This window comes from Leiobunum rupestre, chromosome 5, assembly GCF_980474605.1.
Source record: "Leiobunum rupestre chromosome 5, qqLeiRupe1.1.hap1, whole genome shotgun sequence".
NCBI classification, from domain to species: domain Eukaryota; kingdom Metazoa; phylum Arthropoda; class Arachnida; order Opiliones; family Sclerosomatidae; genus Leiobunum; species Leiobunum rupestre.
Genome location: NC_143388.1, coordinates 34,297,741 through 34,318,795, shown reverse-complemented (window position 1 = coordinate 34,318,795; position 21,055 = coordinate 34,297,741). Strand labels below are relative to the sequence as shown.

Below are 21,055 nucleotides of genomic sequence, written 5' to 3'. Positions count from 1 at the left end.
GGAAGTGCAGCAAAAATGTTAAATAAGGAAAAAATCAGTACATGACGTTTGACCCCGACCATTTGCCCCCACGACCTTTGACCCTAAGATGGTTTGACCCAAGGCAAAAAAAACCATTGTTTTTTTTCGGCTTAAATTTGTATAAATAGGCAAAGCATATTTTCAACTCTGTTGTATGGATCTCATTAAATTTGTACTATCTACTCCAGAACTATCAACAAGCCAACTCGAACCAACATATTAGTAGAAGCTTGTCATCGCAGAATGCAGTTTGAGTTTGGCATGGACCACCCTACGCTCTAGTTATTCATCGATGGGATACGAACTGTTCAAGCTGGAAAAGACAAAAACTTCGAAAATTTTCATTCGTGGCGAAGAACTCCCTAAAAAAAGAGGAAAATATTTTAAAACGGATGAAAAATTAAAAAAAATTGTCATGACTACGGAAATAGAATACATGTCGAATACTTAAAGACCGATAAGAAAGCGAATTTCCACCCTTCTCATCCTGTACTTATGTTTTTGACGGGTTGGACAACTCGCTCGACAGGTTCGACAACTCGCTCGACGGGTTCGACAACTCGCTCGACGGGTTCGACAACTCGCTCGACGGGTTCGACAACTCGCTCGACGGGTTCGACGACTCGCTTGACAGATTGAGTGATGCTCAGTATCGATATTCTATTTAAAACAGTCTGAGCCGTCGGTCAAGCTGTCCACGTTGTCATTCCTCAAGAAATAGACAAGATCTGATTGGCGGGGGTCAATATTCGCGCACAAGAAAATAGAATATCTCTTCTCGGCCACCAAGAGGACTTGACCATAATTTTATTAATGGATTAATTTTTATATATTTTAAATTAATTTTTTTAAAGTAAATTAAGTGTTCATAATTTGGGGTCAAACTGACTCGGGTCAAAACATCTTTGGGTTCGAAATGGCCGGGAGCCAAACTCCCCGGGTCAAACTGGTGTGGTCCAAACGTCCTGCTTCGGAATGAAGGTAATTTTAATAGTATGAATATGTTTACTTTTATATTAATAATAATTTTACAGAGCATGACGGATTGGAAGTCCCTAACTAGGGCAAAGGAACTCAAACTAAAGAGAGCTGTAGAAGAAGGTAATTGGCCTTGGAGGAACATTTAGCCATAATGAGGTTTTCCAGGCATGATTCAACGCATGGATGAAGCGTTTGCTGGCCTTACATGCAGTACCGCAGCCTCTTCCAGAATGGCCCCACCTTACTCAATTCTGTCTGGAGTTTCTTCTCCTTTTGGCCAGCGTTCACAAGGAATACCTTGAACCCCCCAACCACTTAAATCTCCACGTCTCAATACCCCTACCGCTAGTCAGCATTCCCAAGGAACGCAACAAACCCCCAACTTCTTAGATCTCAATGACTGATGAACAGTCCCGAAGTAGAAAATTCTATTAGAGCAGCAGCACCAAGTAAGTAATAATAATTATACGCCTATTAAAAAATGGTTAAAAATGTCGACCCAAGTTGGGAAATTTTAATTTATATGAAGATGAATTTTCTGTCTTGTATAGTTTCGTATTTTCGGTTTAAAATCGTCTGCATTGCAGACGACATGTAAAGAAATAGCAGTTTCTTATTGGCCATTCCTAGCAAACACAAATCGTCCCTGGGACGTCCCAGCATGGTCCATAGAGCCCAGCTTGGTCCCGCCCAAATTCGTCCTACGGGACGAATAACGGACGTCCCATTTTGTCCTCGTAGAACCAATTTCGCGACATCCGATATTCAGCCCAATCGACGTCGCATGGTTCTCTACTATTCGTCCGAAATGTTTCGTCCGTCAATGCTATCTAGAGGTGCGTTTATCAGCAATTAATTTTATTTTTTTTCACCTGTATTTTTATTTGAGCTGATAATGATTAATGAACCACAAAATATTAATTTTATTAAGAATATTATTATTTAAATTTACGAGTTTATTTAACGTTAATTAATGAAAATACTTGTTAAATCAAAACTACTCAATTATTTAATTAATTTTATCTGTTCTTAACTTTTATATTTTTTTATATTATTATTTTCTTAGTTTTTATTTCCATTATTTTCATTTGCTGAATTATTTCTACAATCACAGCCATAGAAATCTCATAGGTAACTAGAATGCTGCCGTGTAACTGGCAAATGGGCCAAACGCCGGGGCAGACGATAGCCAGATCTCAGCCAATCAGAGCTCAAAGAGTGGTTCTGCCAAGAATTTAATGTCACCAGAGAGAATGACGTCTCCTATCTCCCGCTATAGTAGCGGATCCAAGGAGGATTATTATCCTCCTTGGCGGAACCACTCTACGGCCTCTCATTGGCTGAAGGTTCAAGGCGAACTGGCGTCAAGCTCGGCCGTAGGCGGCAGCATTCTAGTTACCTATGAGATTTCTATGATCACAGCCAATTACTGCGAAAAAGCAGATCTAAGTTGGCCGAGCTAAAGTCCTTTTAAAATATCTGGTAGCCCAGTTTGTAGTTTCTTTTGTACGACGCCATTACTCGATAGTTTGGAATCGGTCACCATAAAGTCCATTATCCATAATACCAGAGAGTGTAAAGATTATGAGAGGCGTCTCTCTTTCAAAAAAGCGTACTAACTTTTTTTTTCCAAAACTGTCCACTACTACCGTAAGAGCGATGGCGCCACCAGTGGCGCCGTTCTCACAGCGCGCGCGTTTCGATGTTAGGTTTAAAAGACGCAAAAACTTTCCCGATTTTTAATGCTAGTTTTACAAGGTTTTTAAATAGTTTATTATGCCTGGGATATATTGTTCCGTTTTAAATTGTAAAACATCAAAAATAAGAAATCCTCGTTTATCTTTTTTTAAGTTTCCAAAGGAAAAAGACCGGTAAATTCGCATTTTCATTAGATAGGCTTATTTGTATATTAACTTAATATAAATTTTAGTTCCATTTTGTGGCTGAAAAATGTAAATAATGATGGGCTTACAAATAAAACTACGGAATATTTACACGTTAACCATCGAATTTGCGCGAATCATTTCAATGATGACAGTTTTATGAATACTAGAACTAAAAACAGGCTCACACCATCCGCTGTTCCAACAATTTTCATTCTTAATGACTCTACACCATTGGAAATTTCAGAAAGTGGTAATTCAAAAGACTTTGTATCCTTGATAGCTATTAGATTTTAATTGATAAAACATTACAATGCCTACAGTGAATCAAAATGGAAAAAGAACTTTGGATTTAAACCTGGATTTTACAAAGACAGCTAAACGGCGTAAACGCGTACAACTAGATCACAGTTATAGCTTTAGCAATCCAACCGAAATAAGCGATCCAACAAAAACAATCCATCCAAACAACACCTGCGTAATAAATAACCATAATGAATATGGTATGATAAATATTATTTTTTAAATTTAGGGCATTTAATTAAGGGCTTTTCAAATTATTTACAGCACATCTAAATGTAGGAGCCGAAGTTTCAGTGAAGCAAAGCAATGATCAGGCTGTCCAAGTAAAAGGATTGAAAACAAAAAGAGAGTCAAGACTTATTAGAAAAACCAATAAGCAACATGCCAAAATTCAAAGAATGAAGAAACAGATAAGAAGCTTAAAAGAAAAACTGGCAGACAGTGAAAAGATTTGTGATGTTAGCAATGCTACGAGGTTCTTAACTGGTTTTTCGAAAGAACTCTTCGATTCAGAGTTGAAACTTCGACAAAGAAATAAAAAGGGAAGGAGGTATTCCACAATGCTTAAGAAATGGTCACTTTCTCTATTCTACCATAGTCCCCAAGCATATAGGATGTGGCAAGCTGTGTTATGTCTTCCAACGAAAAGAACCTTGGAGAAATGGCTTGGTCGCATGAAAATTGCACCTGGTTTTGATCATAAAACACTCGAAGCCTTGAAGATGAAATTCCAGAATAAGAAACTAAGTGATAAAGTGGTTTTAATTTCTTTTGATGAAATGAGCTTAAAAGAAAAACTCACCCTTGACCAATGCAATGATATTATTGAAGGCTTTGTTGATTATGGGCCACATGGAAGAACCAAGCAGTACGCAAATTAGGCCCTTGTCTTCATGGCTAAAGGCCTAAAACTAAAATGGAAACAACCAATTGGTTACTTCCTCACCAAGGATGCTTGCTCTGGGCAGACTTTGGAACTGCTCCTTAAAGATTGCATAAAACACCTTGAAAATATTGGCCTAATTGTCAAAGCCGTAGTTTGCGACCAAGGAACAGGCAACCAAAATCTATTTAAAAATCTCGGAATAACAACGGAAAAGCCTTACATTGAAATTGATGGCAAGAAAATATATTTCTTCTTTGATCCGCCTCATCTCTTAAAAAGTGTTAGAAACAATTTCAAGAAATATCCAATTATGGTAGAAGGCAACATAGTTTATTGGAAGGACCTAGAAATTTTTTTTGAGTTAGACCAAAAAATTGGAAAGTTCCGCGGTGCTCACAAGTTAAAATCCAAACATGTCAAGTTACCGGCATTTTCCAACATGAAAGTTAGCTTAGCAGCCCAAGTTTTCAGCCGAAGTGTTTCCAACTGTATCCAAACAGCGTGTTCATTGGGATTAGGAGACCTGACATTAAATAGCACATTCACAGCAGAGTTCCTTCTCCACATGAATGATCTTTTTGATTTATTCAACAGTAGGACCCTTAATAATGAAACGCTGTGTAAGAGAGGAATGAGGGATTCGTCAATTCACGTACAAATGTTGAATGATAAATTGGAATGGTTTAGCACATGGAAGCCTCAAAACTGCAGATATAGAACCCTACCTTGTATTGAAGGATGGAAAATTTCAATTCAAGCCTTGCTACTCCTCTGGGAAGATCTAAAGGAGAAGTTTGGTTTCAAGTTTTTATTAACGGGCAGGATTAGCCAAGATTTTGTAGATAATTTTTTTGGATCTATAAGACAGAAAGGAGGCAACCGTGATCATCCCAATCCACAACAATTTCGAGCTGCATACAGGGCTGCCTCTGTGAATAATCTCTTGAAACCACCGGATTCTAATTGCATTGATGATTTGGATGAGTTCATTTTAAACATTGACACTTTTAAAACTGCAGCTCCAGGACCGGATGAAGATTTCTCCAATTTTGAAAATCTTTTAGTCTTGCAAAGCCAGGGGCGATGTTCCGATGAAGACTTAGAAATTTGTAATTCTATTGAAAGTCCAAACCTGCTAAAACAAAATGATCTTAGTTACATTTCCGGATATCTAATTCACCGCTGCTACTCAAACCATCAATGCTCTTCTTGCATAAGTCAACTCAAAAAAGACAATCCAATTGTTGACCCAACAAATCTGCTCTCTTACTTTAAAGCGTTCAAAACATCAAAGAATTCTTCTATCAGCAGCCTCATCGTACCAACTGATAATTTCTTCAAATTTGTAACGGAGACAAATGAAGTATTTGACACCAGTTTTAAGCTTTTATCGCACATGACAAATATTAAAGGACGTTTGGAGAGATTCATCACCCGAAGAATTGACAAGAAATGGTTTAAAGTTACCGAAGATTCTCCATGTGCAACTGCATACCAAAACATGATATCTTTTTTCATAGAATTCTGCATACATAGTTCCCTTAAAAAACAAGATCTCGACCATGAATACATGAAAACCCAGAAAAGATTAGATAGGAAACTGTTAAAAATACAACATTAATCTCATTTTACCTACTTCAATGTTTCCTCGTATTTTTTAATTTATTCCGCTCTAATTTGTATTAATTACATCATATTTTTAATTTATTGTGTTGTTAAGCCTCGGCCATTTCATCAAATTTACAATGAATTTCCTTGGTTAATCAAACAAATTAATTATTTTAGTATTAAAATATTATAAATAGTCCGCTTTCTTGTACTTACGTTTCTTTATTTTCATGGAATTGAATTTTATTAATTTTAAATTAGCATAATTCAACTATGTTCAACAGCCATGACTGATGAAAAATATTTTCCGGATGTTTACAAAATTGAAATTTCTTTGAGTAGCGCCATCGTATGGCGGGTAGTATCGGAACCTCTCCTATGGGCGCGCGCTCTCAAAATCTTGTACGAAATTTTAACGTTACGGGAATGGGAAGAGACGCCTCTCATAATCTTTACACTCTCTGATAATACGTTCTACACAAACGTTAAAGATTATAACATAGTAATCTCTAGTATTGCTGATAATATATCATAAGAGTAAGTATTTTATTAAAAAACTGTTTGATTTTTTTAATGATTTTAACTCGATTTTTTTAATGTGTCTTTTACAGAGGTAGGAAGAAAATATGTTTGATCAAAGTCTATTCATTTTGGACCTGTACATGTTTCAATTTAACTTTTTAAATTTATTATTCATTACTCTCACTGAACGGTTCGCCTAAAGCTTTATTTCATACTGTTATATTTTATATATTGAATTTGTATTTCCAAAAGTAAGATTTGCAGTGTATTCTCCGAAAGTTAAGGAAGGTTCGCTGTTTTTAAAGTTCATTTTGGACCTGTACATGTTTCAATTTAACTTATAAAGTTTATTATTCATTACTCTCACTGAGTGGTTCGCCTAAAGCTTTATTTCATTTTGTTATATTTTATATATTGAATTTGTATTTCCAAAAGTAAGATTTGCAGTGTATTCTCCGAAAGTTAAGGAAGGTTCGCTGTTTTTAAAGTTCATTTTGGACCTGTACATGTTTCAATTTAACTTTTTAAATTTATTATTCATTACTCTCACTGAACGGTTCGCTTAAAGCTTTATTTCATACTGTTATATTTTATATATTGAATTTGTATTTCCAAAAGTAAGATTTGCAGTGTATTCTCCGAAAGTTAAGGAAGTGTAACGTTTTTATGGAAATTTAAAGGACTTTGTCATGTGATGGTTAACTGACAGAAGTATTCCTAGCCCTTACTCAAAGATATTAATTCACCAAGGCGGGGGGGAAGATGGCGACAAAATGCGAGTTAATTAAATCTGAGAGAGGGGGTTACATACGGGGAAAAGAAATAAAAGAAAAATGGGGGAGATTCGAATTCAGAATGGAAACCCTTTGTCATTAATCCATCACAAAATCTTTATTTGACACTGAATTTTATAAAACACTAAATACAGAAATGAACAAATTGCGGGGAGAACTGGCGGGGTAATTTTACTTTGCTTCTAGTGATGGTTAGGCCATCTCTACTATGGTTCTTTTAGCTTTTTCCAATATACGAGGGGACTTCAAACACTAAAATATACACTCTTTGACCTTAAATTTGATAATGAAACTATCTCTTACTATTTTCTATGGGATCAGTTCCGGTATCCCTATTCTCAGGCATCTTGGTTTTAAAGGTCGGAGAGAGCAGAAAGAAATATGCACTTACACTAAATAATAAACACTACAATTAAACTACTACAATTAGAGATTCGACATTTAAACAATGGCAATGTTAACTCAAAATAATACTAAACAAAAATTGATACAACGAGGGTACAATGCGATCGGAAATATATAGTCCGAACTGTATAAATACACGAAGCGAAATGAACTCTCAACCTCGAGGGGCTTGCTTGAAACCTTTTTCTCGAACAATAGCGTGGGGTTAAACTTTCTTTCTGAGACTTTTTCTCTTCGTTTCACTGGCTACTTCGTATTTCGACCCTGGGTACTCTACAATGGGGGCGGGGGATTATGATGGAAATTCTACTCATCATTTTATTTCGGTGTCCTCCGCTACGTTGTCGTCTCTTCGTTTACGGGTTTTCTCGTTCCTCGGTTTACGTAAGATGCCCAACACACGCACTTCACAGAACGGGACGTCTTTGGGGCCAGGGCCGTCTTTACGTGATTGGGGGGCCCCTGGGCAAAGCGATACGCGGGGCCCCTAATAATTCCAGACAATTTCTTAACCTCCAATGCGAAGTCCATCGTCGCCCTAATCTACAAATATTGGTTCAAATAAAAAATGCGACGGTCTACACCATCTATATCTCGAAAATATATGTTTTAGATAATTTGTAAAATGTGAATAGATAATACTACTATAAAAAAAATGTGAAAAACCATATTTGTAAGATTCATCTTTTTCTCCCTACAAAAGTTGAAAATGGGGCCCTCCAAAATCTTGGGGCCCTAGGGCAGTGCCCTATTTGCCCAATGGGAAAGACGGCACTGTTTGGTGCGGCTTGTTTACACGTTTTCTTTATTCACACTTTCTCTTTATTTACTCGTCTTCGGTTTGGCGGCCGGATTGCGGGTTTCTTCCTATATTCTTTTACTTCACAAGCTGACGGGGGCGTAGGTACTTAGGGTTTGGGTCTGAAATGTCCGGCTAGGCTAGGGAATCGGTCTCGGTCATCTGGTTTTCTTCCCTCGGAACGTCTAGATTTTGGGTGATCAACAGGTGATTCGAGGGTGTTGAGGGCATTACGCATCCCGGATTCATTACTGCTCGGCTTATACTCTTCCGGTCGGAATGTCCTGGATGTAGGTCATCTAGGCAGTTGGTGAGAATTGTTTCGGTCATGAGGGCTGCATTGAGGGTTAATTAATATCTAAGCGCGACTTCATCGCGCATTATTCTATCTTTATCTCGACATGGTCTTTCTCTCGAGTTCTGTCCAGTTCTCCTTAGTTCTCCTCAGTTCTTTCCAGAATCAGAATTCTCTCGAGGTCTGCCAAAAGCAGAGTTCTGTCTTTTTGGGGCTCTGTCTCTTGGTTTTGTTTCAGGGATTCCAAGGCGGAGTTGAAAATAAAAAGCGATTGGTGACCTCCCATTTTATTTGGGTCATTGGTGCACCTAAGACTCGTGTCCTGTCATGGGATGTATGACGTGGTCCGACTAGCGAAAGGTCCCTTGGGGTTGGTTCTGCTTGATTGCGGGGGTCTCAGTGTTTGTGGGGGAGAAGATGCCAGGAAATCACGAGGTTATATTTTTTTAGTTGCCAAGCGAAAATGTCCAGGTACACTTTTGACCTATGACGTGGCCTTGGAAAACGAGCGTTTTTTGTTAGATTCGGGTTACCTGATAGTGGGCTAAAGGCCCACTAACATGACAAAGGTTCCATGGGAACGCTGTGAGTTGAGGGAATATTACTGGTTTGGTTCGGCACGCTTCTGAGAAAATTTGGGTTGGGTCGGGTCGGAGAGAGCTTTTCACGGTCATAAAAATGAAGAAAAAGACACCAATTATCTCCATATGTCGAGGGCTCTTAATTTTAACATTGCTGAAGGCAGGGATTTAGTTTATAATTTATATTAAGTGCCCTGTTTAATTAATTCTCTTAATTTTATATTTTATAACGGGGGTTCATTGATTTCTATCAGATTTATTAACTATATTTAATTTGTATGTATGGTTCAAAAGTTATTTAAGTTTTTAATTTATCATTAATTTTAATTTATATTTAACACTGTCATAATTCTAAGATATTTGATATAGGGGGCTTAAAGAATACTAATTTGATAAATGTCAATATAGAGGGCGAGTGCGGGGGAAAATGTAATGACAAAAGTAAATAAAACAGAAAAAAATGTAAGTATGCGGGGAGGAAAGTGATCCTGAAGGGTTACATGGGAGGAAAGTGATCCTGAAGGGTTACAGAAGGTTCGCTGTTTTTAAAGTTCATTTTGGACCTGTACATGTTTCAATTTAACTTTTAAAGTTTATTATTCATTACTCTCACTGAGTGGTTCGCCTAAAGCTTTATTTCATTTTGTTATATTTTATATATTGAATTTGGAATTCCAAAAGTAAGATTTGCGTTGAATTCTCCGAAAGTTAAGGAAGGTTCGCTGTTTTTAAAGTTCATTTTGGACCTGTACATGTTTCAATTTAACTTTTTAAGTTTATTATTCATTACTCTCACTGAGTGGTTCGCCTAAAGCTTTATTTCATTTTGTTATATTTTATATATTGGATTTGGAATTCCAAAAGTAAGATTTGCGTTGAATTCTCCGAATGTTAGGGAAGGTTCGCTGTTTTTAAAGTTCATTTTGGACCTGTACATGTTTCAATTTAACTTTTTAAGTTTATTATTCATTACTCTCACTGAGTGGTTCGCCTAAAGCTTTATTTCATTTTGTTATATTTTATATATTGGATTTGGAATTCCAAAAGTAAGATTTGCGTTGAATTCTCCGAATGTTAGGGAAGGTTCGCTGTTTTTAAAGTTCATTTTGGACCTGTACATGTTTCAATTTAACTTTTTAAGTTTATTATTCATTACTCTCACTGAACGGTTCGCCTAAAGCTTTATTTTATACTGTGATAATTTATATAGTTAAATTGTAATTCCAAAAGTAAGATTTTTATAGATGTTAAAATTAAGCTTCAAGAAACAGTAATTTCTAGAGTACATTTTTCATCCGATAGTCTTAATTTTTTTTTAAGGAATAGTATTAAATGGCTTAGTTTTATTTTGCTTCTGATTTAAAAATTAATTTTATTGTTTTTTTTTTACATTTGTATAAGGAAGGTTATTTAATTTTTTAAGTTTAGTTCGAAATTTATTTTGTTATATAAAAATTAAATAACTATATAAGTTTTGTAATTTATATGTTAACTGCTAATACTGGCAGAGTTCGTGTTATTACAATCAAATTGTACACTTGTTGCTGGATTTTTCCATTATCTTGTATTTTAATGTTTTGAATAAAATTTTAATATCAAGTTTGACTTTTTAAATTATTTGTTCAGAATACGATATCCAATCAACGTCCTAGTTTCATCCCTATTGAGCCATTATTGAACCAAATTAAAGGCCTAAAGACATCTCTAGGTTTTATAGAAAGACATCCAGGGGACGACCGCCGTAGTCGCCGTTGGACGTCCGAAAACTCGTCCCCGGGATGTACTACTTCTATAGACAAACCGGACATTTGGACGTCCTTTAACGTCCAACCGACGTCAACCCCGGATTTTGGGATGTCCTACGGACGAAGGCAAGATCCGAGTGTGACGTCTATCTGATGTCCATAGGACGTGTTTGTGTTTGCTGGGTTCATCCAATTTTTGCTGGGTGGGTCGTCATTTTTACCCACCTTTTTATATAGGCGAGAAATAAAAACAACGTTTTTCTGTACGGTATAAAAGCTTTATAATTTTAAGGAAAAAGGTGCGTAACACCTAAGGAGGTGCCTTGGTATTATCCAAAGACTATAAAAGCTATCGCTACATAGACTAGAATTTCAATGCTCCTGAAAGGTTGATAATATAACGTGTAGCGCCACGTAGGAACTAAAACAAATGCTCAGCTCAGCCATCTATCTTTAACTTACAGAACTGAAAAAAGGCGGCGAATTTGAATAATATTGTCGAAAATGAGTATTTATGCTTAGAAGAGAGAGGTAGAAATATGACTTTCTAGGTTGAAGCTAAGGCTTTTGGCCCTGGTTTTGCAACGTATCATTTATCATTTTTCTGACAATCTTTAAAGAAGTCTTCAGGAACAAGGTGTGTGTAGTAACTACCAAATATGTTTAGATTATCCGATCTTAAATATTTAAGTTTTCCTTGAAAAATCAGTAATTTTGCGTTTGTATTTGTAGGCTTGGCTTTTGAAAGAAAAATGGCAATAATAAAAATAATAATGATGACAGTAGCTGAAGCCAACATTACTCAAATATAAACTAATCTGTAGTAAGGAAGTAAGGATTTTTTTTGGGAAAAATTCATAATTTATATTGTTTGAATGAAAACTTTGAAAAGTTATCGTGTAAGAATGTTTTCGGCCTTAATTCAAGTTTGCCAAGTCCACCCATTTTGACCGCTCTGAAAATATTATCAAGTATTAAAAAGAAACTCTCAAGACGGAGGAAGGAATTACAAGGAGTGTACCTGAGCCTCGGGCTCTTGATTTAAGATCCTGTAAGTGGTGATGACCCTGAGTCAAAACACACCATTCACCCAATGCAAAGTAGCCGAGGTAGGAGTTCTTTGAATTTGTACTTCTTGGGGAGGTACAATAATAGCAGTTTCATAAATGATTTGATATTATTTGTTTGGCCATTTGGGTTTAACAACTTCTAATCGTTTTGCGCTACTTTCTTACAATTCCAATTTTATTGATGGGATTTTCTACGTTAACTGGACCAAAAAAAAACCTGATGGTTTCGGTTACATCAGCCAATTGATGCCATAAAACCATTTGTCCCATTTCCACTGAATCTAAGTGTATGGAATATTAAAAGCCAGATACAAGATATTAGCATTTTCCAAAAATGTTTTTCAACATCCAAGATGTGCCACTTTATATATTTTCTAATTGGGTGCCTATTTTGTTCTCTTTCCCCTGCAATCTCCCAATTTAGAATACAACAGCATAATAATAATAATAATAATCAACTAGGCTAATACCCAAGGCACCACCTTAGGCCTAAGTCATAATGCGACCTTTGAAGCCCTTATATCCTCATTCTTAAATATACTTTTTCTTTAAATCCGTGACATATCATTTGCGTCAATATCTTTGGTTTCTCGAAATAATTTCAATAAAATAGCAAGTTCGTGCTTTTTTCATTGAATGTTTTTATAAAACATTTTTTCAATTTGGAGCATAAATGCTGTCCCGAAATATGAGGGAGAAATCAAATCCCCAAAATTACCCTTTTTATGGGAATGTGTGAATGTCTGGCTTTGATTTTACAGATATTCGGATTCCATGAAAAAGCGGCAAATGGTTTTATAGCTATCACAATGATGAGAATCCCTAATGTTTCTGATGACACTTCCAGTCACATAGGATAAAGTTTTCATATCGATAGTGTTTCCAAAAGTTTCCGCAACAGTCTTTGCGTCAATTTCCATTAGGCCAGAAACCCAGGTTTTCTTTTGTGGCTTAGAAATTGTTGCATCTAGCTCATTTACAGAATTGCGTTTCGTGTGGATGATTTATTTTTCAGGGTCTTCAAACTCAGAAGTACCTCCCCAAAATCACTCTCACAATTCTGTACATCACTACTTTGTAAAAAAGACTGAGTTGAAAGCTGTTTCAAGACATCCTGAAACTAAAGGGTCCTGCGTCAAACGCCTTGTTAAAAGAAAATTTACTCATTGGGCATGAAGTTCATCCCATTATCCTTTGATTGATGCTATGGAAAGTAACCATACTTTTACACAGAATATTTTGGTATTTTTGTTCGGCAAGACAAATTCAATAGATTTCATCATCTTTATTGAAACCTCCAAATATTGATAATGGGCCGAATTCTTTGTCATCATTCTCCGGTATGGTGGTATTGAGAAGAATAGACAGCATCAAACATATTATCGACCTGGGCAATGAACTCTGCAGTGTAAGCAGCTTCTTCCTCAAGTATTCCACAAATTGGAATGAAAAAAAATTACAGCTTCATTTTATAGTGTATTTTAAACTGACGTACCAAATGAAATGCATTTTGACATACCATCCAGGGGCGGCTCCAGGGGGGGGGGCGCATGGGGGCCATGCCCCCCTAAAATAGTTGATATTTACGATGAGTATCATTTTAATATTCGTGTAAGAAATCCATACAGCTTACTGTTTACATGTCATCAAGGTCTTTTACATGCAAGAGATACTGCAGCTACAGAAGAGCTAAGTAACGTATACCTGCGGAGATAAATTTGCCAGAGCTTTAACAGCGGAACTTCGACCGTCACCTATATGCTAAGGTTCTTTCAGGCCGAGTCACTGACTCACTTCTGGAAAATCGAGACCCGTGTTCGGAGATAAAATTCAAGGCCGCGGCAGCTGCAGCGCTTAACGGCGAGGCGTTGACGGCCGTTTCCATTCCTTCTTCTAGAGGAGGCGAGGGCGCGAGCCAGGCCAATGGAAAATGTACGATACATTGTGTTTTTTTTATTCAACTTCAGGAAAGGTTATTGTTACTTTATAATAACAAATTATAACTACACAAAAACCTCGTTTTTTCACTGCTTCAACTTGTTGGGTGCACGTATGCGATTATGGTAAGTCACAAGTATCTTAGTGATAAAATTATTTTAGTAAACCTATTTATGAAATTACGGTTGTAGTGCAACCGTTCAACGATAGCGTCGTAATTTTCGTCGAAACTAAATTTAGTATAATATAAGGGACAAACGATAAGTTTTATGGGAACTTTAGAATATCAAATGCAAGTGCTTATAATAATATTCTAAAAATGTCTAAAAAGCTTTATAGAGTTTTATGGTTTTATAGAATGCCTATGGCGCACTAATACCAACAGTGCTATGGGTGGACCCTCTTGACCTAAATCAAGGCCCAGTATTCCTCTTTCCCCTACACCACTTTTCTAGTACTGTAAGTACTATTACGGTGCATGGGTATACAAATCCACAAGTGTCTGTTTTTGATGTCTTGAAAAAATCTACGACTGTGCCCCCCCCCCTCCAATATTTGTCTGGAGCCGCCCCTGATACCAGCCGACACTGTATATGACAATACTTGGGAATATCCTTTACCCACATCTTAGAGAAAGATGTTGAATGAATGTGCCGTTTTTTTTTTTAATTTCGGTTCCAAACGAAGAGGCCTATTTTTTATCGTATTTGATAAATTGGTCGACGTAATGGTTACGTAAAGGTTTGCCATTTACTTCCATTAAGTATGTCCTAAAATTGTTTCTGAGACTTTTCAGTAAAGGCGGTTGATCATATACCCCATAAATTTGGCTCTCATATTGCCAAAAGTAAGGTTGTTCTTTACGGATTTTTAAACGGTTGCAGAGACTTCTATTGGAAGGGCCTTCATCAGCAATGATTGCTCTCACATTAATTCCAATACTTCGTAATTTTGTTAGGCATGTATTTAGAAACTGTACCATTTTGCCTGAATTTGTGGTTAATCGAGCTAAGGTATAGCTTATGACCGGTTTCAATGGCTGAAAAATCCCGTGGAGCATATTTACGAATGCTTCATTAGCCAAAATTTGTTTCCCTGTCGCCTGCACCGTTTTCCAAAACTCAGGGTTGTATGACATTATTGACACTTCGTCCATTCAAAGTACACAGAATTCTTCGGAGACATTTTCTCTTACTCAATGCCTGAAAGATGTTGTTTTTCAAACCTGGTTCGATTAAGACATCTTCGAGCCGTTTTCTTAAGGTTATAGGGTTTGTTAACGCAAAGTGTCTTAGGACATTGATAAAATACTGACAAAGCTATCTGTTGGTCCATGTCAGACCATCTTCTGCCTTTATTTTGGACGGATGTTGTTTCTGAGTTGTGATTCAAGAAACCAATCGCTGATTCTTCTGTTAGGAATTGTTAAGTTCCAGTGGTTAAAATTCTTATTTTTCCATCACAGTTTTGTGTGGCTTCGATTTGAAATGTTCTAGTCTCTCTTTACTTCAACTAAGCAAAGTAGATTTCACTCGCAGCTTCTTTATCAACTTAATTTTTCTTGGGGTATCAACAGGTCTTTTCCTTTTTAGTACTTGTGGTGCTTTTATCTAAAATATGGTTTTTAATTTATTTATTAAATTCAAAATTAAATGTATATTTATTCGGATATAATACAAACCAGTTGGGAATTTAAACGTAGATTTCTGAAGTTTAGGTGAAATCACATCATTATTCAAGATGAGTTCAGCTAAAACATTTTAAATAAATTAATTAATCAATCTTCAGTACAGTTAGCTAAAAATATAATTCGCTAAGCTACTTTCTAATGGCATTCATAGGCGTTTTATTTATTACTATTGGCATATCAGTGTCGAAGCTAATGCTCATAATACTTGAGTCTGAAATGTAATATATCAATGCGTAAAAAGGTATTAATATTAAAACTTTAATTATGATAGACATACCAGTGCCAATGTCTGCTGAGTTATCAATGCTCGATTAAATCTAGGTAAGAAACATAAATTAATTCAGAAATAATAAGTGTGTTAATGAATTAAATATATTACAGATCTCAGTGTCTTGATCATCCATTTTAGGATTTAGATGGTTTAACAAATAATATTTAATAAAATCATTCAGCAAAGGTGGACGACACTCCATGCTATTGAGTTTTATCCAAGATTTATAGACCTAGCATAGTGGTAACAAAATGTACGTGGTTCGTTTAGAAGTTTGGTAATATTTCATTGTTCTTACTTGATCATCAATAATGAAGAATTTTGCTGTGTTAAAAGGGCCATTATTTACTAAATACTATTCAACTTAACTTTTAGATAGGTTTCACATGTTAATGGTATCTTAGGGAGCAAAAAATTCAAAAACAAATGATCAATTTCTTGAAAGAAATGGATATAAGAAGCTATCAATAAATATTTTTTTACCTATTTCTTGTAATGGTCTATTTGCATTTTCGAATTTTGTTCGAGATGCTGAGGAGTACTTTGAGAACAAGTCTCTCTCTAAACTTCGTTTAAGTGAATTATTTAGGCCTAAAACATTTTTTGGATATTAGTCCTTAATTTAAGATTGTTTTTCCTCATTAACAAAGTTACCTGCTAAATCAATCGTCTTATTCACAGGGGATGAAGATATTATATTGTCACTGCCACTAACTCTAACTGTTGTTTCTTTAATAAACCAATTAATTCAGTAATAATTAATAAAAACAAAAATTAGCGTTCTACCTCACCATCTGAATACGAAAGCTGTGAAGAAATTGGCTTAGTAACTACAGTTATTTTTATGGTTGGAATGGCTGTTCACGAAACAGCAGTTTTCAAAATAGTTTGAACAAATTGTGTACGACTTATTGTAGGATTCAGGGGATTTTTCTAACAGGTCGCTACGATCAGCATTTGTTACCCAAAGTTTACACTTAAAATTCAACAAGATAATACAACACGTAACCAAAGTAATTTATAAAATTACAAGCTTACGTATCTTTGTCTTTGGGAAACCTAGTGGTTGTTTTGGCATTTAAGAAATGCACAAAATGAGCTACTAGTGGCTTTTAAATGCTTATCGCAATCCATTGAAAACATAAGAAGGAGGAGAAGAAGAAGGAAACTTAAATATTATCATCAACACATGGCTTTGTTTATCGCCGCGAGTTGGCGACTGGCAGAGGAGAACCGGCTAGCGTGGCTTCATTTTATTCATGAATAGCTACTTCCACCACTACTTGATGGCGCTGTTGCTTGAAAAAATACGAGCAACCATATCTCCACAGCACAACCCAGTCTATGTAGCGATAGTTTGTATAGTCTATGCTCCCGGGCTATGGCGACCCTTCCTTCTAAGACGCTTATTACATAGATAATAGCGACCCTTCCCTCTCCGACCCTTATTATATAGATAATAGCGACCCTTCCCTCTCAAACCCTTATTATATAGATAATAGCGACCGTTCCCTCTCCAACCCTTATTATATAGATAATAGCGACCCTTCCCTCTCAAACCCTTATTATATAGATAATAGCGACCTTTCCCTCTCCGAAGCTTATTATATAGATAGTAGCGATCCTTCCCTCTCCGAAGCTTATTATATAGATAATAGCGACCCTTCTCTCTCTGACGCTTACTATATAGATAATAGCGACCCTTCCCTCTTCAACCCTTATTATATAGATAATAGCGACCCTTCCCTCTCCAACCGTTATTATATAGATAAAAGCGACCCTTTCCTCTCCGAAGCTTATTATATAGATAATAGCGACCCTTCTCTCTCCGACGCTTACTATATAGATAATAGCGACCCTTCTCTCTCCGACGCTTACTATATAGATAATAGCGACCCTTTCTTCTCCGAAATTTATTATATAAATAATAGCGAACCTTTCCTCTCCGACCCTTATTATATAGATAATAGCGACCCTTCCCTATCCAACCTTTATTATATAGATAATAGCGACTCTTCTATCTTTGAAGCTTATTATATAGATAATAGCGACCCTTCCCACTCTAGAAACGAGCCCACAAAAACCCCCTCCTCCCCATGTTGAATGCCAGTGGATTTCTCCCGGCCAATACGGTAAGATATCTCCGAATCCTCTCTTGGGTTAAACGCCGAACGCTTTCTGCGACCGGAGCGCTGCTGCTGTCTGTCACTTAACCGAGGTAGCTCGCAAATATTGTCCGAGCTGAAAAATCAGCCGAAACCTTTCATGGAATGTATCAAACGAATAACTGTATAAATATAGGAAGATGAACACTCTTTATTAGAAATTGTATATTCTTCTGATCATAGTAACCGGTAATGCTATATTTAATGGTGAAATTTTTATCGGAACGTTATAGCGTTACTGGCATTACCTGATGTGTATAATACTCATGCCCCTTTGTACGGTTTACACCTCGTCTTATACTGATCATGCTTGCCTTGGAAAACTAATAAAACCCTTACACGAGGGAAAATTGTTCATTACGCGGAGTAAAATGTTTAGTTGAAGTTTCCCATTATGTTCTTAAAGAAAGATCTATTTATATACATCTGGTCTTACTTAAACGCCAAAGTCACTTACAACAGAATAGTCGCCAATAAATAATTCTTTATTTTGCCTATTGACGGATCAATACTGCTTGAAAAGAAAAAATAACAAATTATTAACTAAAGTATATAATATATACCTCGTGAGAGAAGTATCCAACTCCGTATATTGCTAATGTTATTACCGTTATTGAACAATTGGGGGGGATGTGGTCATGTGCACTTATAGATTTAAAAAATATTTTCTTTTGAAACATGTACCTTCGGAGGCTACTGATGGGACAAACACGGCCATTTTTAGAAACTTACATTTGCGTAACTTTTGAAAATTTGTAATAAAAAAACTAAAAACGAAATCGGAAATCGAAGCCGACTCGATGCGAAAACGCGAATCGTAGCGTACGAAAAAAATTCCACGCGACCCTCGCGCCCGTAAAGCGCGCGCGAAAAGCGTCAGAAAATCGAGAAATAAATCTCGAAAATCGGTTGACGAACCTACCACCCAACCAACAGCTTTTTTTTTTATATAGATACGTAAAAAATTTTTAAACTTTTTTAATATACTCTTCCGTTTAAGCTGAGTTTCTAATTGTCAATAACCAACATGTAACGATGGTTCTTTGGTAGAACGCTCACCTATCATGCGGGACGGCTCGAGTTCCAATGCCGATCGATACTATCGCAAAATGACAATAAGACGTATTTGGGGTGGGGGAGTGGTTAGCACTTTTGCCTCGCAGCAAGAGGAGTCGGGTTCGATCCCAAGTTGTGGCACTGGGTGAAAACTGGGAACAACTTTTCTGCGTTGAGTTTGCAAGTTCTCTTCCTACTGGTTTAAGGGTTTTCCCCCGAGATCTTCGGTTTCCCCTTCCATAAAAACTTGTTGAGGTTAACGGTAATAGTTAGTGTAGGGAGCTGTTGGCTTGCAGGGCCTGCCACCACCCTCCTACGCATTGTAACCCGGCCACCTGATTTAAAGGCTTTAAATGTCGCTCGATGACTTAGGCCTAGGGTGGTACCTTGTTATTATTATTATTATTACCGTAAACATTTGGTCGAAACCCTGCCATTTGGATGTTGAGACGTTTACCGTAACTCTCAGCACTCGGTCCGTCCCAAAGCTCTGTAACCGAAAGAAGTTGGAGAGTGGCTAAAAGACTCTCAGCACTTGGTCCGTCTCAAACGTCAAAGATTCTTCACGTAAAATCACAATTAACAAAAAAAATATGCTACACCCAATAACAAAAACATTTTCCCTAATTCTAAGAAACTGCGTACGCAGCGATTACTCTTTGCTCAGAAAATACGAACGCGTTCGCAGCCCAGACAGACAGACACCTACACCCCTCGAAATAAATTATAACAAAATATTTACTGTCCCTAACAGGAATAGAAACCCCTGTTTCCGGCATGACTGGCAAGCACGCTACCTCCAACGCGCATTCAAAAATATATAGGCTCGGCCTTTCGCTTTTAAAGAGGAAACCGAAAGTACTGGTAGAGTTCAATATTCAGCGGTTAAATAGTTTCATGGTTTGGCTGAACTCAATTTTGACAGTTTCTGGAAAAAAAGCGACCTTATAGAATAGATTTATGGAAATTTAAAATATATACTATGAATTTGTTTTAGTAAGATTAAGTTGGCCAAGGCCGTAATATTAGATCCACATCAGAAGGATAAATTTAACGTGGGACACATCACATTAGAAAAAGTAACTTTCTTCCTACAACCCTACTTTCCAAAAAATGAGGTAGGTCCGTCTACAATAAAGTGTAGAAATAGAAATTCTTCTTTGCCACACAGCCCTCAGCCTCGCCTCGAAGTTCCCCGAAAGACGAGCAAAAAATTTATCTCCCCCCTAACAGGATCCCTCCCGCGGCTTGGGCCAAAAGTGTGGGAGAAAACACGGTGGTCGCGCGCTTTATTTGTGGCAGCGTCGGTGAACGGGAAATATCTTTAATAACCCTGTATATCAATTGCGAAGAATATTTTAATCACCCCGTACCGAAATCGCGAAGAATATTTCACACTTAAATATTACCTATGGCCATATTTTTTATAAATATTTTTCAATTATTTAGTGTCACACTTAATTACGATTCTCCTGGTAATACGTACTTATGGCCATATTTTGTTAGAAATATTTTTCAAATATTTAGTGTCACACTTATACAAAACTCTCCTGGTAATACGTACTTATGGCCATATTTTGTTAGAAATATTTTTCAAATATTTAGTGTCACACTTATTTAACTCTCCTGGTAATACGTACTTATGGCCATATTTTGTTCGAAATATTTTTCAAATATTTAGTGTCACACTTATTTAAAACTCTCCTGGTAATACGTACTTATGGCCATATTTTGTTCGAAATATTTTTCAAATATTTAGTGTCACACTTATTTAACTCTCCTGGTAATACGTACTTATGGCCATATTTTGTTCGAAATATTTTTCAAATATTTAGTGTCACACTTATTTAACTCTCCTGGTAATACGTTATTGTTGTGGCCAAATTTTGTTAGAATTTAGTGTCACACTTATTTATAACTCTCCTGGTAATACAATTTAAAAAAATTGTGTTACACTTATGTATTAATTCCCGTAACATTTCTGGTCAGACGTTGAGTGTCACACTTCTTTGTTACGCCATATTTTGTTAGAATCTTTAAAA

At 36.5% G+C, this 21,055-nt stretch overlaps 1 long non-coding RNA gene across 4 annotated transcripts; it reads right to left on the bottom strand.

The window, feature by feature from the left end:
- Positions 1–3,278: 3,278 nt before the first annotated feature.
- LOC149944350 (uncharacterized) lies at positions 3,279–5,711 on the bottom strand. Of its 4 annotated transcripts, XR_016480923.1 has the most exons (8): positions 5,542–5,711; positions 5,270–5,458; positions 4,800–5,206; positions 4,500–4,690; positions 4,295–4,417; positions 3,991–4,099; positions 3,782–3,931; positions 3,279–3,359 (listed from the first exon to the last, which is right to left on the bottom strand). It is a non-coding gene; the product is annotated as an uncharacterized LOC149944350 (long non-coding RNA). The 4 variants fall into 4 exon arrangements; XR_016480922.1 differs by having other exon boundaries at positions 5,270–5,711; XR_016480924.1 differs by lacking the exon at positions 5,270–5,458 and having other exon boundaries at positions 5,542–5,575.
- Between the last annotated feature and the right edge of the window lie 15,344 nt (positions 5,712–21,055).